The 21,134-nt window shown below is 31.9% G+C and overlaps 1 protein-coding gene across 2 annotated transcripts in view; it reads right to left on the minus strand.

Annotated features, from left to right (window-relative positions):
- Window positions 1-21,134, minus strand: part of LOC138941560 (terminal nucleotidyltransferase 5C) — a 105,331-nt gene that overhangs the window by 54,848 nt on the left and 29,349 nt on the right. Inside the window, exon 1 of one of the 2 annotated variants that reach the window (XM_070311369.1) lies at window positions 14,789-14,843. The exons of the other annotated variant lie outside the window; for it this stretch is intronic. The gene's annotated coding sequence lies outside the window, so the exon portion shown is untranslated. Of the gene's footprint in view, window positions 1-14,788; window positions 14,844-21,134 lie in introns of those variants that run through there. 2 annotated transcript variants of the gene reach the window in all.

A 21,134-nucleotide genomic window follows, 5' to 3' on the forward strand; every position in this document is an offset into this window, starting at 1 on the left:
ATATATATAAAATATGTATGTATATATACATACTTTATTTATATATTAAACGTATGATTTTTTTTTAAATCATTTTATTCGCAGCGAAAAATAATAGAATAACCAAAAAAAAAGTTAGAACATTTTTTATTATAACAGAGAATATGTATTATATTGAGAATACACGTTGAATATATCGGGTGTACCCTTTCAAATATCAAAGCAATATTGTTGCTCAAATTATAATCTTATGCAAATTATTAATAAAAAATATTTATATTAATAAAAAATTAATAAAAATAACAAATTATATTAATAAAAAATTACGAAGATTAGAATAAGAAATTCTAAATTTTCCGAGCTCATTTTTATTCATATTGCCAGTACTTGGTATCGACCAATGTAACGCATATAATATTTTCGCCGTATTTTGTTAATAAGTAGAATGGCTATTCACGATCGAAGAAAGGAAATACAAAAAAAAGAGTAGCTTTTTATTTTTTATTTTTCTTAAAAACATAAAAAGTATGAAGAATCTAAACTTCTTGTTTACATAAACTAAAAAATGGGTAGGGTCTTCTTGTCTTAAGAATAGCCCTCTACTCATTTCATGAGTGGATTTTTGATGGATGGATGGATGTATTTGCTACCTCCTGTTGAGGCCTTGGTCTCTTCTCGCTTCTTGAAGACCCCGAATTCTTGTTTCTGCTACTTTAATTTTGGTTTTCTGGCAATCTAGATTTATGTCTATAAATCTATCTAGTTTGCTCATTAGGTGGTGTCCAATTGATCGGATTGAGTTTCACTTGCCCGGTAGTAGAATTCTTCTTCGTTCTTGGTTGAGTTTCTGTTAGAGGTGAACAAAGTACTTTTTTCTCCCCTCTCGTGGAATACCTTGATGTTCCAGGTTCCGTTTTTATGGATCATTGGAGGATCATTCGGATTGTGCGATGGAGATATGGGCCGAACCTGTATATATCTAGTGATATCAAAATCAGAAGCATTGCCCTCTGAATCGTTGACTGTTGTTTTTGACATCGTGCGTGTGAGGAAGTTAGTGGTTTCTTTGTGGTTTGTGTGTTCAGAAAAGGAGAACTGCTTTTAGGAAAATAAGGTATACGATTATAACGCACTACAGGAACCTGCGGAAACAAATCGTAATCACGTTATTACGATAAACAGCGCAAAAGATATTAATTTCGCTCGAGCAGATGTTAAAGCTTTATACTTATGTTTCAGAATATGAAACAATTTGAAAGCACACAATTTTCACAGGATAAAAGACTAAATACAGTGGTTTTATTCCGTGGGAAAAACTCTTCCGGCAGGGGGTTCCAAAGACATTTTTAGGTCAAACAGTTATTGCAGGTTATTGACTTGACATCACACACAGATCGTTACTTTCACGTCATAGTGTTGGTCGTGCTTTTAAATCGAAGCGGCGGTTAATCTATTCTCGGACGCGCTATACCGCCGATGTAACAATCCTGCCATTCATCGTTAGGCAAAGAATGTAAGGAAGCGATGATAAATTTTTTAGATGTTCACAGATCAATGCGCTCAGCACGTATCTTCGTATGAAAGAAGGGTTTGTAAAAAAGGTACCCTTTTAATTGTTTGCGATCGTTCATATTTGTGTGAGAACGCAAGTCGTACGAATCATCATTGAAATTCTTCGAATATCTTTACTCCTACTTGAAAAATCGTAGAGAAAGATTTTGGCAATGATTTAAAAATATCTTAATTTTTCCTGCAGTTAAAAGGAGTTTAGTATTATTTATCAAAGTTGAAGGATTCATCCCCTCTACCTTAAAATTAAACATTAAACTCCGTTTTCTTATCTTTATTATGTAAAATTCCCTAGATTTTTTCTTCATTATTCGAAGACCGCGTATTAAAATATTTTAATTCGAATAAATATTGTTTAATTACTTTTTTATGATATAAAGAGAAGAGTAGCAATTTTGGAACAATCTGTACACATCTGGTCTTGAATAGTGAAACTGAGAGTTTAATTCATAATACCTAACATAGATATTATATAGTATAATCTAAAATCGCCGTAAACTTATTCTCTTATCTCGCACAAGTTAAATCTCCGCACACGTATTCAATTTGTAATTTACACGATAGCAGAGCATACGAGATAGGATTACACCTGCGGCGGTAACTTTGCACCGCAGTTAATAAAGCTCTCAGAACGGATAACGTAATGTTTTAGAAAGTAGCTTCAGTTAAGCCGTAAGCTTTAATTCATATATCCATACTTGTGTATTACGTCTGCAATTTTCTTTTCTGTTAAAACAAAGCTGGCGTCGCTTTATCATTTTATCCCGTCTCACCGATTTTTCTAGCGTTTATTTTCTCTTTGAATCGAACTGTAAACCGGCAAATTTATTCGTTACATTTTCGTAGAAATATTCCATAACAATTTTTTCGAAACTTTTTGATTACAAGAGAGACTTTGAATATATCACTCCATCATTCCGATTGATACAGAATTTTATTAAAAAAATCACAAAGTTAAATTTAAGCAATAATCGCGAAATTCAGCAATGGCGCTAATTCTGACACCCGGGAATGGAACACGAACAGAGGCCGAGAGACGAGAGATAGCCTCGTCGCGCTCGGACAGCGCGAGCAAAGTGAAGGTGTTGATGACGTAACGTGCGCACGGCAGCAACTGCAATCCGCATGGTGAAGTGGAGAGTTCGATTCGCGGTGCGCACTATGGGGGAGAAGAAAAAAAAAGAGAAGCAGTGCGCACACAAGCGCAACGGCATGCAACGGCCGCGCTGCACTGCGTTGCGTTGCACCGTCGCTACAGCCGACCGTCAAGGACGTTCGCGCTCGGTTTGCCACGCCGAGAGAAAGAAAATGTTAGAGCAAGACAGAGAAGGACGGGGACGAGAAGAAGGCGACGGAAAGATAGGTGTGGAAAAGGCTGTAAAAGAGAGAAAGAGAGAGGAGGGAAATGGGAGAAGATGTAAATGCGAGAAGAGAGGAAGAGAGAGAGAGAGAGAGAGAGAGAGAGCGCGAGGAACTCGAACTAGAGTTGCACGAGATAGCAAGATTAGTCTTGATATTGTCTTATCTCAAAATTCAAGACAAGAATGAGACTGGATTTTTAATTAGTCGTCAAGACGATTATTGGTTTAAAAAGAAAAAAACTAATATATGTATGTACATTTGTAAATTAGATGAGAGAAAAAATTACTATATTATACAAACTTGAAAATTTTATTTAATAAATAAAAAAAATTTATATTAACTTTAGAAACAATTAATACAATAAACAAAATAAACGATATAAAATTTTACACAATTATTTAGCTACACGAAACTTCGACATAAATAGTAATAATATTATCTTAAATTATATATATTATATAAAGATTATATTATATTCAATATTATTTTAAACAATTGTTTAGTATTAAATAAAAATTGTTAATAAAATCGTGACAAGACAAAACAAGACGAGATTCTTGCTATCGAGATTCACTCAAGATCAAGACAAGATTTAAGTTTCCAAAAATTTTCGAGATATCGATACAATATTTTTAGGAATATTTTTTTGTCTCGAGTCTTGTGTAACCCTAACTCGAACGTAGGTTTCTCGCGAGAGTACCTTCTCTCTATTACGTACCCGCAAGATCGACGAATTCTAGCCTCTCGATCCGGCCTCGAGCGGCCTTGTCATCGGAGATCTTTGAGCGGGATTGTGTTCGCAAGATGAATTATAGAACGATATTCGCAATTTTCTCGCTGTCAAAAATTCTTCGCGTATAGGCTAACGTAGAAAAAATTATTGCATTATTAGAAATAGAATTTCGCTTTTATCTTTTCTCATCAATATGAAAAAAGAATAAAGTCAACCCAAGAAAGCAAGAAACTTTAGAATTCAATTTAATATTAAATATGCGTGTGAGAATCTAGCAAGATTTCAAGAAAAATTCTAATCATAGATAGGGATATAAGTCTCATCTCTTATCATATAACATATAATGAAATATTTAATATAATATATAATTGTGATATATATTAATATAATATATTTATTATATAAAATATAATAAATATATTTATTATATATATTTTTATTATATAAAATCGTTTCTTATATAAATATATATGTACAAAATTAATATTTCATATTAATTAGTCTTGTATTTAATAATATCCGCAACGTTAAGCTAAATTATATTTGTCGTTTCGCATTCAGCTTTTCGCTTATCCATCCATCTTTCTCCATCCGTCATATTACACAATCATTATTATGTTATCGAAATACGCAACACACGCGCGCTTCTCATTTGCAAGGAAGCAATTTCTGATACGAGAAAAAGATTAATGCGATCGCGCGTAAAAAAAAAAAATCTCCTTTGTCTCCTTTGCTCGTTAAACAGTTGAACGGCGACGAAATTACACCTGCGAACATCCGCGACAAGCGTGCCGTTGGCGACGCGCGATTTCTTAAAACTCTCCACGAAGGCGGCCTTTTTACCCGCACGTTCTCACAGACTCCGCAGCCCACTTTTACTTTGTTAGAATAGTCTGGCGTGTATATCAAGGCTATCAGATTTATCGATCAAAGCCGTGGGTCTCTCTAATATATAATACAGAAAAAAAAAAACGATCTTTCTCATCAAACTAATTGAAATTGTAACTCGACGCGTTGCCGATCCTTCTGTCACTTGAGGCGTGCGTGTTCTGTAAAACGCAAAAACTCCTGAAATCATTTATCCTTTTATAATTGTTCTCGCGATATTTTACAAATTGTTGCATCTCTCGTGCTATTTCCTTTAATAAGGATTCAACAGTCCGTGAAAATTTTTGATTCATTTATAATATTTTTCGATTCGACGGTCAATGACTCAATATATATAACGTTTGATATTCTGGTCAAGTTAATATCGCATGTTGAAAAGTTACATTAAGTTGTAAATACAAGGAGCGCCTATAGCCGCACGAATGTTTGTTTCGCAAAGTTAACTTTTTGAGAAACTTCCTTTCTTACGGTTAAAAACTTCATTTTGTCCGAGTACAGCCAGAGCAACAGAGTGTAATTCGATCGGATAGTATAGTACGTCGAAGAATCCGCATGAAAATCACTTTATTATGTATCTGAGAACACCCTGTATATCCCCACCGACATGTTCGATAAGCGAATAGGAGAAAGATGCTTGTAATATAGTCGCGTGGGTATAGGTCAATCGGTTACCAGTATACCATAAAGTGATCAATGCGGGATCAATGTTACGTCAACCGCATAGATATATTTATATATTAAAAAAAAAAAAAAAATATCAATTGTGAATCACAATTCGACGCCGTGAATAAATAAGTATATAATCGAATCGGCGAATTCTGTCGGATAATGTCGAAACGATAACCCGGCACATGCTTATATGTCATATTTTTGCAGTGTCGCAAACAAAGTGTAGACCACGATACTGCGTGAAGATCATTTGCGATCATAAGCGAAATTTTTAGCAGTTCTGTCATTCGTGGTCATCCCGCAGTCGGAAAGAAGCACGCGGTGCTTTTGCGCTGGAACGCGACGCGAGGAATGACACTTCGAATCCGATCGGCGATAGACGGACGGTTGTGCAGACGGTTGGAAAAGAGGCTTGCATAATGTATAACAGCTGGTGCTACTTCTCGCGGGTATACACGAGCGCGGTCGTCGACTAAATCAATGACCCGCGGCCGGTTTGATCGAGCGTTTCATCGTCCTCAGAATTTATATCGTTTCAATAACTACGCCGTGTCATCGAGGAGTGACTTGTACAGGGTATTTTGACATTTATCGCGTGCTGCTGTTGTAAATTCTTCGAGTACTCGGATCTTCGCGCAGCGAGAAATCGAATGGAACCTATCATTCTTTTGATAAATTTTCTATTCATATATAATACGTGTGTGTGTGTGTGTGTGTGTGTGTGTGTGTAAATCATATATAATCAATTTTCGGGAAAACTACATTTTTATTATATTTAAGAATTTACAACATCTACAACCAGATATCTATAATATATATATTTATCTCGTTGAAACTTTGTATAATTATCGTACATATAATAATATATATATATTATATTTATTTTTGTTCTTATTTATCACTTTTCCAAATATTGTTATCGTTAATACAATGTTTGAGTGACAATTGTGTAAAATTAAAAGTGATTATATTACAATTGAACGTTTTCAAATTACAATAATATAAAAATAAATTTTTTTTTACTTTTATTTGTAAGAACCGTTATTAAAATTAATATTAATTAATATAATTGCATTATGTGATACTATCTATAGTGACATATGTAAATTTTCAAATACTCGACTCTGATTAATGTTCGTATACCGAAATCAGTTCAGCAACCTTCACTAAAACACATTTCACACATACAGCTTACGCTACCTTGCGTAAGATAATTCTATAAATCGCGAATGTTACGGTAAGTGAGACAATCTTGCACAACCGTACAGCGTTAGCGAGAATGCAATCGATGATAAGCGAATGTATTTTACTTCGTTTAAAGCGACCAGACCGCCACTTTCATAGATAATGCCGATTAGAATAACGAAAAAAAGAATCCAATTACGAAATGGTAGAACGTATATATTTTTGCACTCGTTATTACAATAACAAATGCACGTGTATAAAAGCATATACGAATAATTAATCAACGGATTTACATCAGCGAAACGAGTATTTTATCATTATCTAAAAATTTTGAGCTTTCCTATTCGTAAAATTACAATATTCATAAAATAATCACTATAAAAATAAAAATTCCGCACTATAAAAATAAAAAGTCCGACAGCATTAATCCGTTAGTGCTTTTTCGCGTCACCGGAGAAAGATTGAATGGATATAAAAGATATTTTTCTATCAAAATATATTATCTAAGTGTGTGCTGCAGCCGTTTTAAACATAAATTCAAAACTTGAGAACACACGGTAAATAAGACGGTAATATAAAAGCATATAAGCCGCTTATTCTGAAAGTGATGTAAAACTTTTTTTTTTTTTTTTTAAGCGTTATATATTTTTTAATGAAGTCGAAAAATATACGAACTGTGTGTGTGTGTGTGTGTGAATTATACCATCTAATAAATAACTATCTCATATGAAAAATAATTTTTCCTTCTAACTTACAAACGTTTTTATTTTCCAGTATTCTTTTTATATTTCATATAATCTTTCGATAAAAGATTATATTTTACACGCAGTAAAATTCGTTAAAATTATGAGACGCCATTTCGCATAATTATAGCCTCACTTAAGCAAATAACGTTTAATGCAATATTCATATAGCTTAGCTTTTAAGAATTGATTAAATTGGAGAAACATTAATGGTGTTTCAATCTCGATGCATACAATTGCATCTATTTCGTACAAAAAATTATTTTAATTATTCTCCAAACATTTATTTGATCAACTTTTTTCTAAAGAAATGCAGCTTGCGCTTCCTCCTCAAAATCAAAGTACTTGGATTAATGCGCAGCACGCTCTTACAATCTCCACCTCATCATGGTTACCGGGGCAACGAGGACTACGACCTTTCTTCAGAAGGTCATTCTCGATCGATTAAATATGTATCGTTTATGAAATACTTTTATGAAATCAAATTTTTGGATTTTTATTACAAAATTCACGTATTATTATTTTTTAGTAAACTTATAGAAATTATGATAGCTTGGGAGAAGTTTAAGATTGGTGATAGTTTAAAATAATGTTAATTCTCGATGTTTCTTAATTTCCACAGTGATAATTATTTTCTAATTAATAATTCTTCATAACTACTCGTTAAACAAAATAGAGAGTGTATATGACATGTGAATAAAAATAAATTTAAATATAATTTTTATACATACCGCGCATACACACACGCTTGTTTTCTTGTATAATTATTTTAGCCTCTTCAAATTATATATATATATATATATAATTATAATTATAAAATTCGTATACAAAATCCTCTTTATATAAAATCATATAAAAAATATAATTGCACAATCAAATAATAAATAACAATATAACTATGTAGTAGTTGAATTATATATCATATGAATTTGACTTCTTAAAGTCAGAAAAAAGATTTATGCCATCCCAGTTTGGCGGTTTAGTTTCGTCATCGAAGATTCGAGTCAAAGATTAAATATACAATCGTATTTGCGATTATATTTGCGTGTGTACAATCTCGCTTAGAATTTTGACATATGAAATTCTCAAGTTCGCTGCGATGGCAATTCTGCGAACATTTGACAAATTTCGTGTGAACGGTGATGCGTGTTAGAAGGATATACAGGATTCTGTCTCATTCGAGACTCTGTGTCAAGGATACCGTTGAAATTCTCGCAAACACACTGCCGCCGGCGGTTCACGACACGGCACCACGTTCTCCCTTATCGCGCCTAACAAAGATCCCCGTTCGCCTATCACCGCGTTGTCCTACCATAAGCAGCTCAATAACAAGAACGCCGCAATCGTCTTAAATTGACCTTTACAGCCGCAACACAAACAGCTGCGGGATGTTACTCGTGGTGATAGTCGATTTGGTTAATTGCGGAAAATTACAGACATGCGCTAACGCCATGTTGTGTGATATAAATGGGATATAACTTAACAGTCAAAAATATAGGAGATTCATTTAATGGCCAACATAGCTGATAATTAAACTTAGCGATAGTATGGAATTGAAAAGATGTTTAATAGCGAAACACGGAGGATCTTAAGCAAATTAAATTAATAAAAAAAGCAAACTTTACTAGAAAAATGCAGAAACATTCGTGTTAATAACCAAAATAACAAAAGTTATCAGATAATAATAAAACGAGAGAAACGTCGATATATTTTGTTATATATTAAAAGAAACAATTTTAATGAAATAAATTTTTACGATGCATATAAGTCCTTTAATCGATTTGTTAACAATCTCATTGAAAAATTAAATTTTATAGTAACGCGGTATTTTATATACTTTTCAGAAAAGAGAATTAACTTTGTATCTCGACCCATGTATCTAATATTATGTTTGAAACGATAGTGACAAAAAAAAAAAAAAAAAAAAAAAAATTGCGGCCATCTACGCGGATCAAACGATACGAGTCATAATTTTATACGCGCGTTTCTGCTTTTGAAAAAAGCTAGCTACCGATCGATTTACCCTATCGATAGTAAACCGCAAATTTTCATACGACACCTGTTGCTCATATAGTCGCCATTTTCCCGCAACGGAAATGTGCTTCGCGAATCAATCCGTCATCCATGGATCGTTGGACGATAATTTAAGCAAATTGGATTATCGAATCCGTCTCGTCGCGTGACCTCACGCATCATGCGTCGCATTTCAATTCTACGATTAGCATTTTTTGGTGCGACGTTCTGTATAATTAACGCGGTACCTGTTTCACGCGCGGTGACTCTTCAATTTTTCTCACTCCGTATGCTTCGCGTTCCGCTCCCTTTTGTAATTTATATTTATTGCAAAAAATTATCGACGAAATTTAAAGTTCAACTACAAAGATGGCGAACTCGTGCGTTCACTTCGTAAACTGAGGTACCTTGTAATGCAAAAACACAGTAATCAAATTGACTTGACGAGACGATTATCTCCGCGTCCGATGATCAAATTTCTGACTCGATAATAACACTGTCCCGCTTTCAAATCTCATTTGACGTGTTGGAATTATACTGTACAATGTTCCCCATTTTCTGCATAATAAGAGACATGGCTTTTTATCGCAACACATTAATGTTTTATCTTTTCACACATTTTATAGCAGTAAACAACTTCTGCGATGTATCATTGTAGATTATTCGACTTATTATTTATAGACTGGTGGTTGTGCGATTAAGAAACGGAATAATATCGTGGTCAAACCATTGTGACTGATAACACTATTAGATATTAACAGGAAGGAAGACGCTGTAGCAAAATATCCTGAATTGATTAAAAAAAAAAAATCAGTATGTGCGAAAAGTTTCTTAAAAACTTTTAATTTAATAATGTTAAAAAAAAATTTAGATTTTAAAACTCAAAATATACAATTTAATTTCAAAAATATGTATAAAATTAATTTATTTTATTTTTTATTGTTGATTTTATTATGTTATTTGAATAAGATTATTTCTCTCTCTCTTTCTCTCTCTCTCTCCCTCTCCTCTCTCTTTCTCTCTGCAATTTACTTTACGATAAAACATATTAAATACAATAGAGTTTAAGATATACCAGAACTAAAAATATTATTTTTTGAAATTGTTCAAAAAACACTTTTTTAGTCTAATAAAAGTGTAGTAATTTCGAAAAGTATATAGAATCTGCGCAAAATATGTTTTCGTAAGTTAATAAATTCCATGTTTTATTATATTACATTAAAGAATATAATCGTAGCAAAATCAGTTCTGTTCGCAAAAAGTATGCCAACTAAATGTCAACGCAGATTTATCGATATATTATTGAGAATATAGCGGATATCGCATGCATAGTCTTACGCCGTTTGCTTATACATATGTATATGATTCATTCTCTAAGTTGATCATACATTAAAATCGATAAAATAATAATATTCTATATTGTTAAAAGTCATAATCGATATAAATTGCCGTAAAGATTACAGCCAATAATTTAATACGTTTAATAATTTTATACTTTGATTAAACTTGCGCGGACGAGAAGGTAATAGATATATGCATAATATATGTATATATAAATATTTAATAAAATGCGACATGTGTCGCGTCGTATGCTGGCTTATTAACGATAAATGTTAGGCGATGTGAATAAATTCAACGCCATAAAAAAAAAAAAAAAATTTTTTTTTTTAAGTGAAAAAGGGGAGATATAACGAAACCACTGACGTGTGATGTAGAAAAAATAAAAATCAATTTTCCTGTCACTTGCGGCCTTCCACTGTTTGAAACTGGTGAAAACCGAGCTCTCGGCTTTTGCATCCAGAATCAGGGTGTGGTAGGTAACGCACAAGGTTGACTACATTCACGTTAGCGCCATTATCTACCCGCTCGAACGAATTGTTGAAAAGGAACAGGTCTTAAAATTGTCTCTGTTCCTATCGAAAGTGTTCTTGACATTTTATCAGAACATAAACCGTCTATAATAATCGTTTTAATAGAGCGAAACTTATCTTCGATTATAGAAAAGATATTTTCCTTCGTAAAAAATAATAAATTAATCCTCATTATACTGCCATTAATTTAAAAGGCGATAAATGATTTTATTAAATTTATTATTTTATCGACATTTGCAATTCTTCAAAGAAAACCGTTTTTTTTTTTTTTTTTATGACATTCTTCTCCGTAAAAATCTAAAATTAACATTATATCAACGACAATAATATTGTGCATTACGATATGGAAATTTTCAAATTTTAATATACAATATAAAGAATAATAAAACTATTTTTTAGCTTCACATTAATTTTCCAATTTTAATTTTAATGTAGAGACAAATTTTTATATATTTATTTATCTTTATATACTTATATTATATACTTGTATTATAATTTTAGTTATTACTTTCGCTTATTATTTTATTTGGTGTACGTATTTCATAATGAGAAATATTACTATTTAATAAAATTTTAATTCATTATAATTTCTCTTGCAAAAGCAGATGCAAAGTACCATATATTGACATATTATCTCGAAGCAATAAATCAATAACATATTTACAAAAATAATTCATATATGCGAGAACAACAACATTTAACTTTCTTAAGATCTAGCTCTTCAGTGAATCGCCTCTATCGTAAATTATGAAAAAATGCGCATAAATAGGTCTCGTTTCCTGCGAAGCTGCGTAGAAGATGTAAAGTGGATAATCAGAAAAGAATGCGGAACACACACGCGGATTTCGCAATATTGTGAACTGAGACGATGACCTTGCCTTACTAACACAGGATCGATAAGGACTCTTAAAAAATTAAGCGTCACGTCATCTCGTGGGATTTATCGCACGCCGTCACCTGGTATGTGTGTATGTGTACGTGTACGCGCGCTAGTGTAACAGCGTTCCTTCTACATTACAGCGGTGTGAGAAATAAACATCGACCGGTACAGTTCGTCCTATGAAAGTCTGGATAAATATTTCAAGAAAAACGCCGCAATCGATTTTGCGCATCATGCCCGACGTTACGACCGCTCATTAAATAGAGGATCGAATACGCGACCTATCATCTTAGCGAGAATATAATCTCCTTTATATGTGCGTTATAAGCCATCACACATACGGCACAGACTATGCCTATAAAACGAATGCATTAATGAACATTGACAAGCTTCATTTTATCATGTTAAGTAATTTGACAAGTATAATCGCGAGTTATAGTGTCAGTATGAGTATGCATCGAGTATCTTACATTAGTTTATAATCGTGCATTCTCAGAGAGCGCGGAGAAAGTCTGCTTATAATATTTATAAGTGTTAGGGAGCCGCGTCGGACTCGTCTAGATGACACAGTATCATCCAACGCTAATTTTTTTTTTTTTTTTTTTTTAAATCTAATCGAGTAAGAAGCAATAAACCATGCCTAATGGCTTAATGTTTCGTCACCGTAATAGCCGCGAAGGCAGAGCTACAGCTTACGATTCATCAAAATTAGTGTGCATCGCGGGCATCTCGACGAGGCTTCGCCAAATATATTACGTTAGGCGTTAAGTATGTCCGTTACGAAAATGCCTCGAACTCCTAGACGAGTAAAAACCGCGTCAAACGGTACGAATAAAAAGTGGCGAATTGCCGAGAGCGCGCAAATGATGTTACCATATATAATGTCAAGAGCAACCGGTATACTACACTCAGCACACGCGCGAATTATTGCGCGCGACTGCCTCTTCTGCGTATTTAGGATGCGGCCGCACGTTCAACATACGAATGCGATTTTCTACACGCGGGGCGGCACACACCAAGTACGCGCCTACGCGCCCGTCACGCGTTGCGTCGCCCGCCGCGGGGCTGGTGGACCCTGACTGTTAATCACGTGTTTTCATTGATCGAAGGAGCGAAAGAAGCGGAAGAGTACGATGAAGAAAGATCGCGATTACGAAGTTACGAGCGAAAGTTACGAGGCGTTAATTTGTTTTCGTCGAGAGAGACACGCATAATTCGTTTCGCGACGCGCGAGCTATTAATTAATCTACGGAGATGAATGACGTTAAGCACACACTTGCGGAATCGTATACACTTTCGCTGTAATTTCTACGGTTAATCTGTGTCGCTATCGTTGAAGAAACGCAATATAATATGTGCGTTAATTGATGTTTCTTAGTTTGCCTTAGTTGCGCTTTCAAAATCATACGTATTAAAAGCGTGCTTTAGAAATATAATTAAATATAGATATAAATCCCATAAATTTTCATTTATTCGCCAAACAAATATTTATGAGATATTTAAAATTCAACGAATCTATGAAAAATGAAAAAAATTTGAAACACGTTCTAAAACACGTACGTGTCTTGCGTAAAATCCAAATGACAGTAAGCGATAAATTAATGATAACCAAGTGTTTTGTTAACGATAATGTCACGACAGCTGCACTTGCAATGTCTCGATAAAAATGATTATTGACGAGAACACAGCGTAATTCCATCATCGTGTAATGACAGAAATCATTGAGCACGACAAACAGAATTATTGAGCAAATCGGAGATCAACGTCAGTACCATTTTCCATAACGAACATATTGTAATAGCATCTGTGCATGCGCAAACGGTCTTGATCAAAATAAATATATACAAAGAAATGCATATATTATATTAAATTGACATATGTACATTACGCGTTAAGATAAAGCGATCTACATGATAAATGTAGATCTGGATAAATGTCGGTTTTTTTTTTATTTATCACATTAAATAAGTTGAATGAATTTTATTACATCACTAAATGAAATTTTTTATATCGCAATTTTGCTCCTATTCGAATTTATTATATTTTATTATGTTAAAAAACTTTAAATTATATTTTCTTAAAAAAACAGTTAATTTCTTGTATTATTTATGTATGGTACAATATTTGTAACAATTCTGATTCGTGTATAATTATAATTTTTATACAGCGAAAGTAATTAAAATTCTTAATATTCTTTTTATTAAAACTTTATATATTTATGTCGATATCGAGAAATCGTATTCTTACGTTCCATTATATATTATATAATCTTTTATACAATTGAAAAACCTATCGCGCTACGTTCTATACACACACACACACACACACAAACATAAACAAAAATTTTCTTATTTTTATCTCATATAAAAAGCTTAGAATGCGTCTCATCTCGCTTTTTTAATGAAAATAATAGAAGACTTTTTCGCGCGATGCCTTATACGCGGAGCAACCGTGACCGGCATTTCCGACCTAATTCTATTCGGAGTAATCGACGTTATCATTTTCTGGCATATAACGATGTCCTGGCGGCATTGTCGTAGCTTTCTGACGTCGCCGACGACGCGCCGTGCCTTTCACATTAACGGGCGCCGATGGTCATCATCAGGACGCCTTGTTTCACGGAATGTTACGTAAAAACACATTAACGTGAATAGAAACAACACGTTAAGCTACACTAAGCAAATCGCATAATCATGTAGCTACATCTTGATTTGTAGAAATCACAAAAAATGAAAGAAAGACTGACACAAAAAAAAAAAAAGAGACAGTTTTAATAAAATTATGCAAATCTTTTAATAAACGTGCATATAGTTTGAGATCAAATAAAAAATTAAAAGAGAAAGAGAATCGTTATAACTATAATTTGATAATCTATTAAAAAAATTATTTTACTTACTTAAAAAGAAATCTCACTGTTGTATACATATCAACTTTGTCGAATGACATTACACATTCTTAAAAGAGAACGGTATTTGAAGAGATACGAGCTTTTATCACGGTGCGAATTTCAACGATGTCAGCGTTATCGATCGACAGCGGGAACGTGGCGATTATATCTGTAAGAACGTAACAATTACGACATAGAATTCCTTTCAAGGATTCGCTTCGTGATTCACGCCAGGTATACAGAACGAGCGTTGCGCCCATCACTTATAGCGAAAGCTTAACTAGAATAGAAGAAAAGTGCTTTCTAAAGAAAAATTCGTACACGAAGCGCATAGTTAATGATATTTTTCAATATCTCATATGTATCAATAAAATGAATATTATATATTCCGTGTGATAATATATATACAATAATAATAATAATAATAATAATAAAAAAAAAAAAAAAAAAAAAAATGCTTCGAAAATATTTAATTTTTTTATATTTGTGTAAATATCGATTTTGATAAGCCACATATTGATTTGCATCTCTTTTATCTTAGTCAGAAACATTATAAAAAGAACTATTAAAACGATAGGATATAAGTCTTAAAATTTATCCTACCCTTTATTATTTATATCCTACAATATTTCAATTTATTTTATGCTCTCCCTGTGATGTACAAATAAATTCTATTTATCTTATATTTTTCATATATTATTTATAACATATTTTTATACTGTGTGCATTATTCTAAACTATATTTTTAACATACTTGTCCATTTGACATTTCGTATTCTCTATTTAATTTTGGAGAGATAACACGGACTTGGAAAATACTAAGTACTTACAGATTGCGATTAATTAAGAGAACGTGCTAAAGAAAATGGATTCGCTTACGAAGCATTTTGTCTAATCAATGAATTTATCTTCGCTTCGAATAAGCTAACGTAATTATTCGAAGTAATAGTAAGATTTCGCACAAAGCAATGCGGGATGCGGATGCGAAAACATTTATTACAATAATTGCAAATTATACAATTGACTGCTCGCATTTATTTCTCTGTCTTTGCTATTTCGTTTCCTCGCGTAAACTTTTAACATTTAAGCATTCGTAATGTCTAAAAAAAATATCGGCTTATATTATATGTAACAGCGTTAAATTTTACATTATATACTTTATTCTCTTATGTTAATTTTATCAGTTTAATCTAATTTAATAACCTTTTCTTTATAATTTTTATTTTTAATTTGTCAAAGGAAAAAAGATTTATATCTCGGTATAAGTAAAAAAAAAAAAAATTTATAATAATTTGCTATTACAAGAATAATTCGAAACAATCTAAATTTTAGAAATATTTAGCATTCAAGTATCAAATAGCAAGGTATATAATATTAAATACGTACAAGTATAAAATTTTAATTATTTTAATTATTTTCATAAGATTTTAATTATTTATGGTTTAACATTGAGGTAAATCGTAGATTATGTTATATTAAGGAGATCAATAAAATGTAAAATAAAAATGAATAAAAGAATACTATAAATAAAGCATAATTTTAATAACTCAAATATCGATTCTCTATTATTGCAAAAGAAGATAAATTTAAACAAAGAATTTGATCTCTCGTGCAATATTTCACCGCAACATTTCTTGACTATGTCGAGAAAATACAGAGTCGCTCTCGATCAAAAGAAATGAAAGACATAAGGAATGAAGTGAAACCTAATATATCCTGTGTGGTTGGATCAAGAGTTGATTAAAGTTCAAAGGTTGCTACAAGCCTCAATTTCATGTTGAAGCAGAATAATAAATATGTAAAACAAGAATGCGGGGGAAAGACAAGAGCGTGAATAAATGAATAAAATAATGTCATATTTTTTTCCTACAAAAATTGAGTTATTCAAACTATCGTGTTCTAATGTTACGCCGTCAATTTGGTATTTCTATATATGCCGAATTAAGTAATCTTCAATAGATTAATGATTAATTCATTGTCCTGTTTATCAAACTAATCGAAGACAATAGCCTAAGGATAATGAAACGTGAGCTGTAAAAATTAAGCTCTCTCCTTCTCTCATAAATCTTCGTTATCAGATAATAAAACTGATATATATACAATATTTTCCGCGACATTTAGATTTATTAGATATATGTTAATATATAATAATGTAACACAATTATGTGACCTAGGATACATTTTGTCCAGAGTGTAGGAGAAAGGACTTATCCAGATCAATTTTAACCCTCCGTTATCCAACTCGATGTTCTCTTTCGTCAGCACCGCGCGAATTACCATCCCCTTCTTCGTATCTAACCCTACGGCCTTCTGGGCGACAACGAGACGCCTTAGGTAACTTTGTTCGCAGGGGAACAACCGTGTTCACGACCGACACCCAGTTATCTGGGTCAATCGGTTACCTAGCAACGACTCAGTAAGCTCTTCCTACGCGTTATCTCTAACCAACTACATTATACGTATTGTTGGATCCCAACATTGTTTTTCTATTGCGTAGGAGATACCTGTATGTTATCACGACAGACACGGTCATTACTTCCTTAGATATATTTGTAGCAAGCATGATACAATTTCAATAATTGTGTGTATGTAAATATAATAAATATCTAACAAATTTTATACATAAAAAAAATAATCATTGTAGCCCGAAAATATAATTGCGATATAAACGCAGATAAAATTTCTTATAAGTGTTTACTATTAAAAATTAAAATTGTAAAATATTATTAAGAAGAATCGAGAAAATTCCAAATATTATTTTCTTTACACAGACAATCATTCGTGCCTCTAATGTCCGAATCGCTGCTCCGCTTATAAAAATATGTTTAATAAATATTTATTATTAATTTTTTTTTTTAATCTCAACTTTTTCCAATATCTTTCAATAAAGCGTTTACTTAAACTTTAAAATATAATTCGACAATTAAATAAATTTTTAAGTACAATTAAAAGTACAATACATAAATGTTCAATTATAGAATTCTTTTCTTGGATTTTCGTATATTCATGGCTGGCAAAAATTATGGTAATTTAGAAATATTCCTGATATATATTGGTGGCGGCTGTTTTAGCTTTCTGTTTTTAGCCTTATAATTTCGAACGACGCTGGCGTCTATGCTACGCTAGACTGTTACGTCGCACAAAATTTGCGTGGGCGTAATGCGAAATAGCGTGGGCGATCGGCGGGTTGGGTGGACGCCATTGTGCGCAAGCACGCATATGCTCGTTCGGTTACGCATAAATCAGAATGATTCGTAAACTTAAAATCGCGAGATTCCGTAACGCGAAGGTAGCTGTTTGATCGGAGATGATCTCATAATGTCATCGATTTGTTCGCTATTATCTTTATTCAATGTTTTATTATCAAGTACTATTAGCGATAACGAGGCTTAATTTTTTATCAGCGACTTGACGGAATGTCAAAAATAAAAATCTTTGAAGGAGCTAATCTCCTGAAGTATATTTTATTTATATAATAAAATGATCTTTAAATAATATTCTTTCTTTTCTTCGCATAATAATCTTCATGTGAATTTTGTAAAAGTGGAGATATTTATATACAATGTAAACGTAATTATATGTGCAAAAATAAAACCAATTATATTTAATTTTTTTTTTTTTAAATCTCTCTTCTAAAATATATTGTTAAATATGTAGTATCGGTCAAAAGTATCGTAACACTTTTATAGAAACGGGAAAGTCGTTACTTTTTAAAGACGAGAATATTGTACTACTTTGTTTTTATCGTGCAATTATAAGCTCATCCTTTAATTAAAGTTTACTTCTCAATTTTTTCAATATTTTATTTTTATTATCAGTTTTAAATATCATTTCTCTTTCATATCAAAATCAACAGCGATCGAGAATTTAATGCTTTTTTTTTTGTACTTGAAAAGTACGTAGAAAAAAAAAATGAAAATATTTTCAATCAGTAGAAAATTCATTACCCCATCCATTCTACTCTACAGATTTCGTTTCTATCTGAGAACCTAAAATTAAATTGTTCAATATTGATAACCATATATAACAAGCGGCGTACTCCATCACTAATGGTAAATACTATGTCATTATATTCCGTTATGCGAACGACGCGACGCGTACGGCGTCGCTGATTTCATTCGGCGTTCCACAGTCGCCAATAACCGGGATGAATTTTGCGAGGGTGGATGATGGGGACGCGCAACGAAGATGAAAATGACAAACGATCGACTTACAACGTTGTCCTGATTCGATGCGCGGTTAACGCATCGACATTGACGTCATTATACAGCGACTGCCACATTCTGCACAGCGACCGCAATAATGGCAATGTTACGTCAACAAGAGACGAACGGGATACGTGAAATCGTGTTGGAATTTTGGAATGTATCAACGTATACATTTTCGAGCAAACGATTAAAATGATAATCAGAATTCCGAGTGTTTGTTAAATATTATTCTATTCCTCGATCCTCAACTGTGAGTATGTAATACGGATATTTTTCTGTAAATGTGAAACTCGTTCTATTGTCGGTGTCATTCGTAATCACGTAACGCGTTTATTCCACGTTCACAGCGTTTGTTATTGAAATTCGTTGTAAGATATCTCGCTTTTATTTTGAGAACCATATATCACTCTCGCATAAAAATAAAAATAATGCTCTTTCCCAAAATGAATAAAATGAGGAAAATTATTAATTTATTAAATTGCAAAATCTTGAATAACTATTATTCGAAGCAGAAATGCGATAACAAAGTCGTAACACCGGATATCGCGTTATCGTGTATTCCGTAACACGCTTGTCTGCAATATAGATAACCGTTCTTGTTTGAAAGAACTCAAGTCAATTGATGAAGACATATTGGCATATGGCATTGACATTGAATACATTATTAGAATAACGTCCTTCTTTTTCCCGAAACCCACTGGAAAAAAAAAAAAAATATATATATATATATATATATATATATATATATATATATATATATATATATATATATATATATATATACACACATATATATATGTTCACAAATTTATTTTGATATTATACTTTCATAATTGCAGTTTTCGATTCGAGACACGACGTGAAATCGGCATCTCATTTTCGAAAATTAAAATTTTTATCAACAAAATTGATAAAAAGTTTTATCAACAATTCTATTTTGCATTTAATAGTTCTATAATCCCTGATAGATTTTAGAAAACGTTCCGTCGATTTACTTAAAAAAATCATCCGAAAAAGATGAGGTGCTAACTATCCATGGCACATCACTTTTTAAAAAACATCATTTAAACTATGGAATTTTGAAGATCTATAGTTCTATCCTTTATTTTATTTTATCAGTAGACTTTTTTCGAATTCGGACATAGTTATCTAAATATTTAATGATAAAAAAATATATTGGTATTAAATAAATAAAAAAATTATTAATAAAAGTAAATAATTAAATAATTATTAGAAATAGAGTCAATAATCAAATAAAATTTTAAGAAAGAATCGATATCAAATTGGTCAAAATGCATATCTAGTGCTTTGAATAAAACGCTTTTTTTTTTTTTTTAAGAATATACTTTGCGTAATCTTGTTGTCGTAGCGGCTGCACAAAAAAATATAACGCCTTGACCAAGGCGTTTAAAAATGGAACGCAGATTATAAATAGACGGAATTAGTTTCAGCGTTTCGTATAATATACCATATTTATAGCGAAAAATTGTTGTCAAGTTGCAATGTCATAATTTTGTGAAATAAAAGAAAATGACGGAGGAATGCTTTCATTCCCTTCATTTTTAAATAAAATATCAAATAAAAAGTATGAATTTAAATATAATGTCATAAAATTTCTTATACCGACTAATGATTCAACCAATGTAAAATTACTTAAAATTTTAGAAATATGTTTTATTATTCGTTTTTATTTAATTCTCGAAATTTCATAATTAGATATCATAATTTAAAATTTTTTTAGGCTTTTTATAAAATAATTTTGAAAGTAATTGAAAATCAAATCTCATTATCTATTTGCGTTCTATATAATTTAAATCGCAAACAAATTTTCTATGATTTTAGTTTGCTTCTTTCTGACGTATTAGTTTAAAATTATTTTATATTTAACTTTAAAAATAAATTGCATTTCTTATTGTCCGTGAACTAATTGAAATATTTATAATGTATATAATATTATATCCTATAATTATATTTAAAAATCACGATCCATGTAAATTCTTGATCGATACAAATATATATAAGAAACACGCGTTCAACGTAACACACCATAATCTCGCGGATATAATAAAAATGATTTATTTTTCAATTATCTATTCTACGATGAGCCTCGTAACCTCGCGTACATTCAAGACTCGATAACGCTAGTT

The sequence above is a fragment of the Polyergus mexicanus genome, unplaced genomic scaffold (assembly GCF_030449975.1).
Source record: "Polyergus mexicanus isolate NDT 795.1 unplaced genomic scaffold, iyPolMexi1.0 SCAF_19, whole genome shotgun sequence".
Taxonomy (NCBI): Eukaryota; Metazoa; Arthropoda; class Insecta; order Hymenoptera; family Formicidae; genus Polyergus; species Polyergus mexicanus.